Consider the following 11,774-nt stretch of genomic DNA (forward strand, 5'->3'; position numbering starts at 1 on the left):
AGGGCAAGGCACATATTAGATGCATTTCTTGTTATTGCTAAGAAATAAGACTGAATGAATAAATTCTACTTATGTTATAGTAGCAAACAGATGAAAAACTCAAGGCCCTTCTCTGCAGTACAAGTTTTAAAATCAGAATCCAGAGAACCTCATAATTGTGTCATTAAAGCACACCTGGAAAGGTTAGGAAAACAAAGATCCCAACTTTTGACAGTGTTTTGGGAGAATCACAAATGTGATGAATTTCAAACTTAGGATCTTTGAGTTAGAAAGCTTTGATTAACGTTCCAAATAACGCTGCATTTTCCCTAGATGTAGAAACAAAAATTTACAGAAAGCAAGATTCGAGTAGTTTTTCCCTGGCTGTGATCAACGCAGACAAAATCATTTGCTGTTTCAATTGCAGAGGAAAAATCACAAGTGATGATTAATTGATCTAATTTTCTATGTGATTAATAAAGCATTCTGCTCACTATTAATGTGTGATTAGAGATATGACTTTTTTTTTAATACAGAAAAATCTCCAAGGGGATGATTTTTATATTGCATTTCTACTTGTCTCAGTCGAATATTTTTTGAAAAAACTTTTTGTTGAAGTATCACACATGCAAAAAGGTGTGCAAATCCTAAATATATAGTTAGATGGATTTTCACAAAGAGAATACACTCATGCTACCAATGGTCTGATCAAGAACTAGAAACTTGGGGCGCCTGGGTGGCTCAGTCGTTAAGCGTCTGCCTTCAGCTCAGGTCATGATGCTGGGGTCCTGGGATTGAGCCCCGCATCGGGCTCCTTGCTCAGCGGGAAGCCTGCTTCTCCCTCTCCCACTCCCCCTGCTTGTGTTCCCTCTCTCGTTGTGTCTCTGTCTGTCAAATAAATAACATCTTTAAAAAAAAAAAAAGAACTAGAAACTTGGGTTGCACCCCACAGGCTTCTTGTGCCTCTCCTCCTCCTTCTTCTTTAATTTTAATCACCTAGAGCTCATCATGACAAGGGTACTTTTTAATTCCCATCCCCGATTTCACCCCTCCCCCACCCCTCCCCTCTGGAGATGTGAATTTTTTTATTCCCCTTTCCCTCCTTCCCTTGAGATATTACATATTGAGTTAACATTTGATCCACCATTTCCCAGATATAAATGAGTATGTTCATTGTTTTAAGTAAATTTGTTTTCAAATAAATATGCCCTGTGTAATTCTTGAATACTATTTTAAAAACTAATTCACAAGACAGTTTGTGTAAAAATCAGCATTCATGATTATGAGCTCCCTGAATCTTTATCGAACTGGAAGTGTGAGGAAGTGGTGTATTGTCAGGTCTAAATTCTGGCAGTTTTGGTATTTTCTCTGAGATGTGATGACTGAGCATTATTTCTCCCAACACTGGACTTCTTTTTTCCAGGTAGACATTTTGATGAATAACACGAGCAACTAAATACTCTGGATATCCTCTCAGAATTGATTCTGCTTACACCAGTAGGTAGAGATAAAGACATTAAGGAAATGGAGCAATTTGGACTCTGACTAATGAGCAGTGTGAGGGAGAAATACATTGAATGGTTTCAGTTACAGCACTGTTGTAAAACAGAGGGAGTTTTACAGCGAGCAACTGAAGGGTTTGAGCTCAGAATTAACAGTTCTTGCTTGAGGAAGACATAGTAGAGGGTCTCATCATCCCTTTGCTTTGTGAAACATCAATAATTTTCAGGCAGCTGAAATCTTTGTAGAAATGAGAAGATGGCAGGATGCCAATATAGGAATTTGCATCAGGGCCAAAATAGTGTCTAGAGAACAATTTGGTCTCTTTTGTAGCAATCGGGGGCCATTTTTCAGTTTCAATGTCTGACATAAGGAGTGGTGACTTATCACCTGCCTGTTCAGGTTTGCATGGAGTGGGTTGGGGCTCTGATAAAGAGGGTCATGAATGAGCTTATGAATGTAAGTTAGGACTCCTATGGTCTGAGAGGTCTGACAACTTAAGTACTTTACATTATTCATGGCCATTCTATCACCTTTGTTAATATGCACTGACACGCCTGAGTAGGAGACTGTTTCAGAGTGTGGGACTCTTATCTAGTGCAGGGACTCTTATCTATTGATTGAAATTGTCCTTTTGAAAATCTAAGGCAAATGACTAGCAAAGGGATCAAAAGCTCTGATATCCCCCTTTTGCCTTCCTTTTTCTTTCTTTCTTTTTTTTTTTTTTGCATGCTTTATCAACTGAGCCAGCCAGGAGGCCCTGATAACCCCCTTCTAGAGTGTTAGTTATGGGTAGAGAAATATGAAAGTTAGGATACAAAAGGTAGTTTTGAGGGAAGATCCCAGAGAAGTCTTTAAGTCACAGAGAGTTTTGATTTTATTTCTTGGCTGAGGGGCACCCATAAGAAAAAGTAAGAAGGGGAGTGACAGTGTATCTATGAAAAAGGACGTTTAACGAGACAGAGGTCTGCAGGATGCAATGGAGACAGAAACCTAGGGAAGGGGTAGTCAGTTGTCAAGGTGTTAGCCCAAAGTCCAACTTCCAGAAAACTGTTACCAGGCTTGGAAAGGCTGGGCCTGAGAGAAATCATTAGATTCTGGAGGCAAACAACCTCTACCCATACCTGGAGGGCATGTCCTTAAACTGCATCCTCAATCCAACTAGAGGATACCAAGAACCATCTTGTGCAAATGAGAACAAATCTTTTGGCATGGGACAAAGTGTGGCCAAGGGAGACCAGGACTGGCAGCATGTCTACTGTAGGTACCTGGGCAGGGAAATGTTGAGGATCCCCACAAAAGGGCCACAGCCAGCCTCTTCTCAGAGCACTGAGACCCACCATCAGACCACTGGGCTCTGATGCCGTCTGGTATAGTCTGGCGACAACACTAGTCACGACTCTTCTTCCGACTGACTTGGTTTTGATTCCATTTTTTAATCATTTCGACCTACCTGATCATGTCATGGGTGTTCATGGGTGACCAAGTCATAGCTGCCTTTCTATCAGTGACAGATTGGTCCCATTGCTCCCTGGCAGAGTTTCTTGCTCTCATAACTAAAGGAATCCAGAAGATATGGGTATGATATGTCAGTGACAGTGGGAAGGTAGAAATAGGTGTGCATTAGAGAATCTGGAAGGTTGAATGGACAGAATTTGGTAATAAATTGGGTGTGGCCATTATAGAGGAGAGAAGAGGCACTGCTGAGCCTAGGTCATGGTGTTCAAACTCTTTTGAGTTCTAAAGCCAGGATATTGTCCCTGGGGTGGGGGAGGGGAACAAACATGTGCGTACCTTTTGTCTATAAAACCAGGAGGTTTAGAGATGTTAGCCAAAGGTTCAGAGATCTTAGCCAAAGGATAAGAACCCCTTTTGTAGAGGAAATTCCTGAAGGTAGTACTGGCTGACCTGAAAGATTCCTTCTGCTTCCTTAATATTCGGGTAGTTTTGGAACTTAAATACTACTATATTGTTGGGGCCATAGATAGCTACAGGGAAGTTGGGAGTATGAGTCGGTACTTGCTTGTATGAGACAAAGGGAGTATAGGGGGGAAATGTATTTTGTTTTAGCCCTATCGACCTTAAGTGCTGACAGGGCATTCATAAGGGGATGTTGAACAGATTATTAAAGGCACATCTTGGTAAAGTGTTTAGTGCATTGATATGCACTGTCTAATATGGTAGCCATTGGCCACAGGTGACCAGTAAGGATTTGAAAGAAATGTTTGCTAAGCCTCATTGGGATGTTCTGTAAGGGGAAAGTCAACATTCATTTTGAAGATAGGCCAAAAACAAAACAAAAGAAGATGAATATTTCACTTTTAAAATATTGATTACATGTTGAAATCATAATATTTTGGATACATTTGGTTCAATAATATATATTATATTTTAATAATATATAGTTTATTAACGTATTAATACACAATTAATTATATCATTATATAATTAATATATTAATATATAATTTATTAGTTTCACAGGTAGAATTTAGTGATTCATCAGTGGCATATAACACCCAGTGTTCATTATATCAAGTGCCCTCCTTAATGCCCATCACCCAATTATCCCTTCCCTCCATCCACCTCCTTTCCAGTAACCCTGTTTGTTTTTCTAGAGTTCAGCATCTCTTATGGTTTCCCTCCCTCTTAATTTTCATCTTATCTCAGTAATATGTATTATGAAATACATATTAACTTCTTTTTAAATGTGGCTACTAGGAAATTTCGCATTATATATGTGGCTTGTATTTGTGGCTTGCATTATATTTCTATTGGACAGCACTGCTCTAGATAATGTTTATGGGTATTTACTGGTGACAACTTGGGAAGGATCGAGGTCTCTGGAGGGAGGCTATAGAAAGGGAAGTGTGAAGGCTTGAGGACATAATGTTCTCATTCATAGGTCTAAAAAGAGAAGGAGGCTGGGAAGGAGCTGGAGAACAAATGGAAAGGATGAAAAAGAAGGTGCTGTCACAGGAATAAGAGGAAGAGGGAGCTTTAGGGAGGGGGGTCTAGCAACTAAGATTGCACTAATTTGGCAATAATTCTCCAACTGCAATAATTCTATTGTTGTTGGAGAGTGCATGGATATTTTTACCCCCAGAAAGTGAAATAATCAAGTTTTAATTTTAGGAAGATGATTTTGGCAACAAATTAAAGCATCAGGTTAAGGGAAAAGTTGAAGTCCAGGTGGCCAGTTAAAATGTTAAGTAATAAGAGCAAACCTGAAGCCCTTAAGCATCTATAAAGTTGAACAGAAAAGAATCGTTTTCACTTTGAAGAAAGAACTTTCTATTTTATTTTCTTGCAGTGAAAAATGAGGTGAGTAAGATTTTGGTAATTTAAACACGTATCTTCTGTGTATAGAATCCAGGAAAATGGGTGCAATGAAAATCAATGTCACAGATGGTTAAAGATGCTTTGTGTGAGAAAAATAGAAAGATGTAAAGAAACTAAGGACACAGAAAATGTAGGAGTCATAAGAAACAATGGTTGCCTTTTGTATAATTGTCCCACGTAGGAAAAAGAGAAAAGAACATTATTCCCCATCCTTGAGAACATGACAGCAGAAAAGAATGGTTTCTAAAAAGAGTTTTTCTGGAGACTCCGGCTCCATAACTTATGACCATTTCAGATACTTGTGTTTACAAATGGAAACTACCACATCTTACGGTGTCCATTAAGCAGACATTTTGGTACATGAAATATTTATTGGGAACTCCATTAGGGAAAGAAGAGATTGAAGTCTATAAAAGTACAAAATTCAGGGTATCGAGTAAAATGAGCTGAACGTTCCTATTTAAATTTACATTATGAAATCTTTGCTAGTTTAAAGGAAAAGAGGAAAAAGTAATGGCAGAAGAAAAGGAATGCAAGTGGTCATATGAGGAAATGAAACAAAAGGGAAGTAAGTGGCTGACCAATTAAAGGCATTTGGAAAATAGGTCAAATGGAGCATGAGTCAGACTCTGTGATGGAGACTGTACAGAATTAGGATAAAAGCCATATATGTTGCAGATTAATAATTGTAATAGTAATAAGAAGAATAATAAATAATAGTAGCTAACGTTTATTTAGCATATAGTATTTACCAGCTGGTGTTTATAATTTTTCACTTATTTATTTATCACAATAACCTCACACAGTAGGCATTATGTCAATGTTATAAAGGAGGCACATGGAGATTGGGTCATTTGCCAGGTCACACATCTAGCTCACTATATCTCGCTGCTTCCTAAAATGTCAGGAAGACTCAGGTTGTATCAGGCAGTGTTGGCTGGGTTATGCTAGGGTAACGAATGATTCCAAACACCTTAGTGGTACCTAACAATAAGGATTTTTTTTTTTTTTTAACTTCATTTCAGGACACTTGCTCTGCTTCATTTCTGGCCTTTGCCTGAAGAAGCAGTCCCCCTCTAAGATGTTGTTTAGATGTCTTTAGGCAGAGGAAATATAAAGCAATGGAAGAACCATGTGATGAGTCTTACAGCTTCTACTGGAAGGGGAACGTATCACTTGTTCTCACATTTCCTTTGCTTAAGTAAGTCACGTGGCAAGCCTGTCAATGATGTGAGAAGTGCAATACTTCTGTAGAGAGGGCCTTTGGTGTAAGAAGACCCACAGGGAGGGATTTCTGTCTTTTTGTTGTTGCTGTTCTATGAATCTTTAGCTTTGTAAGTATGCAAATCAGGGAATAGTTGATTTGACTTCGTTTCACACCAAGGAGTTAATTCTTGGCTGTCAGTATTGAATGGGGAGTGACAGGGTAGCAGAGAGTCGTGCAAACGGGGGACTCTGAAATTGAGAGCAGCCCCCTCTCATCATGAGAGCTGGTAGGGAAGGTTAGATCAAGCAAGGCGGTCACAATCTCAGGATCTGGTGAAGGCTGAAGCTTAGTTCAAGGGGGGAAGCCAATTTTTGAGGGGGAAGGGCATGCCCTGAGTTCCTTTGTCTGAAAACCCCTCCCCTCCATGAATTCCTGGGGAGTGCGCTATGAACTCATAGCAATGTATGCAAAAGAGGGACAATTATAGATAGTCCTATTTATTAAAATGTAGAGAGATAATGGGCCCAACCAGATCTATAGGAACCAAGTAATTAGAACGTGAACCAATGCAGACAGGTAGAGCAGACACATGAGGAAAGGGGAAGGACAATTTAATTCTTTTTTTTTTAATTAATGTTAAATTCAGCCTGAATTTTTTGGGTAAATTGCTCATTTTTATGCAAATAAATCTGTTTTAAAGACTCTAAAAATATTTCCACAAAGATGTAAATTGTTCTTGATGAATACAATAAAAGCAACTAATGATCACTTTTTGGAACTTAGAATAAATTCACATCAGGTGAGGGTATAACATTTAGAACTAAGACAATTTGTTTACCTTTCCAGTGTTAAAGAACTCTAAAAGCTACAGCAATAAATTGGAATATGTGGGGAATGGAGACAAATGTAAGATTTAATCTTATCACTCATATATGTGAAAAGTTCTAATTTTTGTGCATCCTTTATAGCCTTTTCCCACATACGTATAAAAGCTGTGTAATTACAGATTCCATTTTCCATAAACAATCTTCCATGTTGAAGCACAGTCCTTATGATTATAAAGGCTGCAAAATAGTACACTGAATAGAATTCACATAACTAAATTCATTTGGTTTCTTTCAGTTTTCATCATTGTTATTAATACTGTGGTATCTCCGGGTGGTGAGATGGAGCCCGGAGCTGGGATCCATGCTCAGCGTGAAGTCTGCTTAAGATTCTCTCTCTCCCTTTGCCCCTCCACTCTGCTGTCTCTTAAATAAATAAATAGATCTTTAACACAAAATTAAAACATTAAAAGAAAGACTACAGTAGATGGCTATGCAGAATATATGTATTAAAATTTGTTTTTGGTGGTTCTTGCAGCAAAATTCCAAAACTGGGGTTACTGGGCCAGAGGTGATAAACACTTTATGACTACATGTAAATTGATTGAAAAAGAATGGCTACATCAGTTTAACTGAAACGTGAATGTAATTTACTACAACCTCACTGGTTCTAGGAATATTTTAAGACCATTATAAGTTGAAAAATCAACAAAAAAAATATGGTATTTGGTGTTAATTTGTATGTTTGAATACTTGTGAGGCTGAATAGTGTTCTCTGTGCTTATTTACCAACCGTGTGGACCATCACTCATTCATTCAACCCTTCTTTCATTCAGTTCCTGCACAAGCATTTTTTTGAGCACCCACAATGTAGGTGCAAGACACTATTTATGTTTCTGAGCACAAGACAGTGGAGAAAACAGAAATCCCTGTTCTTATGGATTTTGTATTCTAGGGTTAAGACAATAAACCTAACAAGTATTAAAATTGGGTAGTATGTTGAATATTGTACATACTAGGGAAAAAAATAAAGCAAGAGGGCAAGAATAAGACACTTGTTGGGAAGAAGTTGCATTTATAAGTAGGAGTAGCAGCAGTGAGAAGAAATGTTTGAACAAAGACTTGAACGAGGTGGGGACAGGTCCCATGCAGGTATTTGAGGCAAGTGTGGAGCCAGAAATGCGAGGTTGGCCGAGGCCATGAGGGGAGGACTGCCTGATGTGCTGGACACGCAGGGAGGCCAGGTCCTTCCGGGGGGGTGAGACTTTCGACTTTGACTCCGATGATGTTCGTCTGTTTGTCTGGTAGGAGGAGAACAAGGAGAGGAAATATAACTCAACCCCGCAGAGGAAAATTTTCAAGAAAGAGGTTGTCAACAAAATCAAAATTAGCCGAAATATCCAGGGAGAAGAAAATGGGAACGGGACAAGAACGGTCAAGAAGGGCGGCGGCGGCCAGAGCTCAGTCACGTGGTGACGCTCAGCTAAAGAGAGGCACCAAACGGAGTTCAGACCCCAGAATGAAGGGAGTACTGATTGTTCATAAAAAGCTTCCCGCTTTTGATGCGTCCGATGCGGAATCAAGGGCGTCACTCTCGACGGGGATAACTGGGAAACTCTCCCAGGCCTTTTCCCCAAATACTTATCAAAATATCAAGGGATGGGTCCCCTGAATGTTTTCTGAGTGACTGCGTTGGACATCCAGATTTGGAAACCACTTAGTAAACTATCTGTTGGAACTAAGAATATATCAAAACAGTTCTAAAAAAAAAAAAAATATTGAATAAAGTGGCTCTGGCTATAACACAGAACAACCACGAGGTGGCAGAAGAACTCCATTCTGTAAGCCTCTTGGCTGCTACCTCAGTTCACTTTTCTTATTCCTCCGATTTCACTCCCCCTTTTTTCTTTTCTAGTGGGTTGGCTTGAAATATATAGAAATTAAGTTCCTTAAAAGAATGGATGCTAATATTCTACATAGATCTCAATACTAAAAAATGTATAGAGAAGAAAATTACCTAGAGTATTAAATTAGTGAACTCTTTGGAATTAATGCCATTAAATATAGCTTTCTGTTTTATGTTGAAGCAAAATCTGGTAATATTGGGAAGTCAAATAATCATAAGAAACGTTTCTTTTAATGTTTAATAAGTAAGTTTTGAGACACAGATTTTATAGACATATTATTAATATGTATTATATATGCAAAATTTATTCTTAAGAAAACCTAAACTTTTGTTTTTGTAAAGCTAAAAACTCTAATGGTAATTTTTTAATACTGAATTCCAAAGAGAAATGTCCTGAATTCTGAAGAGTCAAAGGCTAACTGGATCCTGTCTGAATCTAGGCTCCACCTTTTTGGAGACTGACCTTGAGCAAATTTCTTAGCACTTCTCTGCTTCTGCTATTTTAAAATGACATAATAATGCCTAGACCGTAAGGTTGCGGTGAAGAGTCAGTGATGTCCCAGGCAAGTGCTTTATGCATCAAAAATTAGGAAAATAAAGTAAATTTAAAAATTCCTTCCTCTTTCCAAATTTTTTCCAAACGGCAGAAGGCTGAAATACACATGTAGCCAGCAAAATCATCATCTAGTTGAGATGTTCAAAAACATCATGCTGTTAAAAGATTTCAGAGTTGAAAAACTGTGTTCACCGTTCTGAAATAACTCTCTACTTCCTGCATTTTTTTTTTTTTTTGGCTCTATGTGTTGTAATTATACATTTGTTACATAAAGGATATAATGACTTCTGTTCTATGGTGTTATTCATTAGGTGGTAGGAAAAGGAGAATGAAGAAGAATGTGTTTTATCAGCAGGCAGGGATTGTCCTCTTTATCTTGCATGTAATTTGCTAAAGAGCTGACAAAGTCACAGCACAAAGTCTGCAGACAGTGAAGAAACTGACACTGAGCCTATGCTTTCCAACTTGGGTCCACGTAAGAAATCTGATGAGGTTATACAGATTCTTCATTTCCATACTGTGAAAGAAAGGGGTTGCTTATATTAAGGAGACATAAAGTCCCATGTTCTAGACAAGGCTGTTGGCAAAGATGCCATGAGGCTGCTTGGACGACACAAAATGTAAACACTGAAAAGGCTTCAGATTCATCTTTCATGTGGCTGCAGGGAAAGAAGGGGTTGAAACACAGATTAAAGAAAGGTATGGAAAAATAAAGAGGCAGGTGTCCCTAGTAATATTTTGATATATATGATTTAATTGTAAGTAAATCTTGTAATAACCATCTTTAATTCTAAGGATTGAAAACCTTAAGAGGATTTTAAATTTATAGTTAATTTTGTTACAGTAAGTAGCCTAATGGACTTGGACATTACGTTTCTTAAGTCCATTTGGTGAACTTGAGGAGCAGAGGGGATTCCTTTCAGGAGACCTTGAATGGGGGTAGGGGAGACGCTGGATTTCAATGAGCAGCTCTTTATTCCAAAGTATCAGATACTGCTTGTGGTAGTATCTGATGGCTCCTACTTCTATGTGCTGGCTTCTACTTCTCAGCTAGTTAACAATCATAAAAATGGAAATTACCTTAGTGGATTGTTCAGAGCATTTTTTAAAAAAAAGATTTTATTTATTTATTTGACAGAGAGAGAGAGCATGAGAGCAAGAATACAAGCAGAGGGAATGGGAGAGAGAGAAGCAGACTTCCCGCCGGGTGGGGACCCTGATGCGGGGGCTTGATCCCAGGATCCTGGGACCATGACCTGAGCTGAAGGCAGTCACTTAACGACTGAGCCACCTAGGCGCCCCGGTTCAGAGCATGTTTTAAGTGCAATCGAATAAAGAAGATTTTAGTATTCCCAAGGCAGAAGAGCCAGTGTCGTGCTTCTGGAGTTGGAAAGCCTGGAATAATCCCAGCTTCTACTGTGGAAATTCTTCCTGTTCTCAAGGTCTCTATCATGAGACACCTACATCCTATTTTTCCTGACTATCTGAGTTAAAGTGCTTTTTCCCTTTTCTGTGTCCACATAGCCATTAGTTTATTGAGGGGTATCCAGAAACACAGCTGCCTCTTACAACTTCTGACATTGGCATATGGTTATTGGTCTGGCATTTTTCTCAACTCCCAATATCAAAGAAAATCAAGGATGGTTTCTCTCTCTCTGTGCTCTTTCTCTTTCTGTCTTTATTGTGGTAAAATAGACAACATGTAAAATTTGCCATCTTAACCATTTTAAATATATGATTCAGTAACATTGAGTATATTCACATTGTTGTACAATATTCACCACTCCATAGTTTTTTTTGTGTGTGGAAGTTTTATGGTTTTTTGCATATAAAATCATATAATCTGTGAATAGAGACAAATTTACTTCTTCCTCACCAATTTGGATGCCTTTTATTTCTTTTTCTTGCCTAATTGCTTTGGCTAGAACTTCCAGTACTATGTTGAATAGAAGCCAGAAAGAAAAGAACAAATGTTAGAGGAGTCCACTTATTTGAAGATATAGAATAATCAAATTCACAGAGATAGAAAGTAGAAGAGTATCCAGGGACTCTGGGGGAGAAGTAATGGGTATGGAGTATCAGTTGTGGATGATGAAAAAGGTTTGGATATGGTATATGAGCTTCTGGCTCAGGCTTTACTTTCAGAGAAAAATAGTCAATATATGATGTTGTTTTGTTATGATTATAAAACAGGAGTTTGGGAACCAAGGGGTAGAAGTAGGATCGTCTTTTTTAACCATCACTCCCAGTGACTCAATTTAGGGGGCAGATTTGTCCCCACAATCTTAGGCTGTTCCAGAATAGGACCCAGTAAGACTTCCACTGGATGAAGCTATACTACTCCTAGTATCTCTTGGATCCTCATGTTGGGGGGCCAGCAGGTAAAGACAGGAATTATTATACTGGTGGGGAACTTGAGTCTGATTATCGCAAGGAGGGAGTACTACTGCTACATAATGGG

At 38.5% G+C, this 11,774-nt stretch overlaps 1 long non-coding RNA gene across 1 annotated transcript; it reads left to right on the plus strand.

Annotated features, from left to right (window-relative positions):
• The first annotated feature begins 5,851 nt into the window (after positions 1-5,851).
• LOC112820907 (uncharacterized) lies at positions 5,852-9,282 on the plus strand. Its single transcript, XR_003207288.2, has 3 exons — positions 5,852-6,021; positions 6,874-6,933; positions 8,160-9,282. It is a non-coding gene; the product is annotated as an uncharacterized lncRNA (long non-coding RNA).
• Positions 9,283-11,774: the final 2,492 nt, after the last annotated feature.

The sequence above is a fragment of the Callorhinus ursinus genome, unplaced genomic scaffold (genome assembly GCF_003265705.2).
Source record: "Callorhinus ursinus isolate GAN/ISIS: 27379988/994484 unplaced genomic scaffold, GSC_fseal_2.0 scaffold1, whole genome shotgun sequence".
Classification (NCBI taxonomy): domain Eukaryota; kingdom Metazoa; phylum Chordata; class Mammalia; order Carnivora; family Otariidae; genus Callorhinus; species Callorhinus ursinus.